The 1,079-nt window shown below is 39.0% G+C and overlaps 1 pseudogene; it reads right to left on the bottom strand.

Annotated features, from left to right (window-relative positions):
* Positions 1-195: 195 nt before the first annotated feature.
* LOC115294115 lies at positions 196-643 on the bottom strand (annotated as a pseudogene).
* Positions 644-1,079: the final 436 nt, after the last annotated feature.

Below are 1,079 nucleotides of genomic sequence, written 5' to 3'. Positions count from 1 at the left end.
TGTGTCAACATCAAGGAATCGCTCCTCTTTGGGAACCAAGAGGAAGTTTCTCAGGAACGAGAAGGGAACGGTGTTCCCCCTTGTACCAATCTAGCTTGGAGATACTCCAATAGTGACATATGCCCTTCCCCCAAAACAATGACGTGTTCTGTGTGCTAACAACATAGCTTAAAAAAAAAAAGTAAAACAAAATTCTGCATTTTTATGAAACTTGATAAAAAATAGTATTTCAAACTGTACAGTCACCAGAAGTACACAGTTATCAAAAATGCACACACTTCACTTGGCATCTCCGGCACCTTCAGCTTTCTGTGCCTGGTCCGTTTTGGCATCTCCGTTTTCTGCTGGGTTATTTCCATCCTTGCCAGCATCAGCTTTCCCCTTTTTCCCTTTGGGTGGTACCTTCTCTCCCTTCTTTGCAGCGGCCTTTTTAGGTTTAGGCTCTGGCTTTGGAGGAGCAGGTTTAGCAGATAACCTTGCAGATCTTCTCTGTGGCTAATCCTTCACCTTGGCTTTATCTCCTTTAGCATCCCCTTCAGCCTTTCTCTTGGGCATGGTGGCGATGGCGGCGGGACGTGGGCGCTGGACGCGGGGATGCAGCGGCACGCGGGCTTTGGCCGGTCAGGGGGTCGTTCTCGCCTCCTCTTCACACTGCTCTCCTCTATCATTCCTGATACCAGTAATGTGTTTCTTCTCTCTTTTTATCTTGATCAATGTAATAGAGATTTGTTAATTTTTAAAATTTATTTCAAAGAATCAGCTTTGGATTTTATTGATTTTTCTACTTTTTACAATTATCTCTTTCAACAAAATAAAATTATCTCTTTCATGATTTTAATCTTATTTTTTCCTCTTATCCCCTTATATTAGACATAATTTGGTCTTCTATTTCTAAATTTTTAGCATGGTAAATCACACAATTGATTTTACACATTTCCCCCCCTAAGGTACACATTCAAAGCTAAAAATTTGCAAAATACTTCAACAAATTATAATTTTTAATGTTACATTTTAATTTTCATTAAGTTTACAGTATTTCAAAGTTTTTTTGTTATTTCTTCTCTCTGTTTTATTAGGAA

This window comes from Suricata suricatta, chromosome 6 (genome assembly GCF_006229205.1).
Source record: "Suricata suricatta isolate VVHF042 chromosome 6, meerkat_22Aug2017_6uvM2_HiC, whole genome shotgun sequence".
Lineage (NCBI taxonomy): Eukaryota > Metazoa > Chordata > Mammalia > Carnivora > Herpestidae > Suricata > Suricata suricatta.
This window is presented reverse-complemented; position numbering and strand designations above follow the sequence as displayed.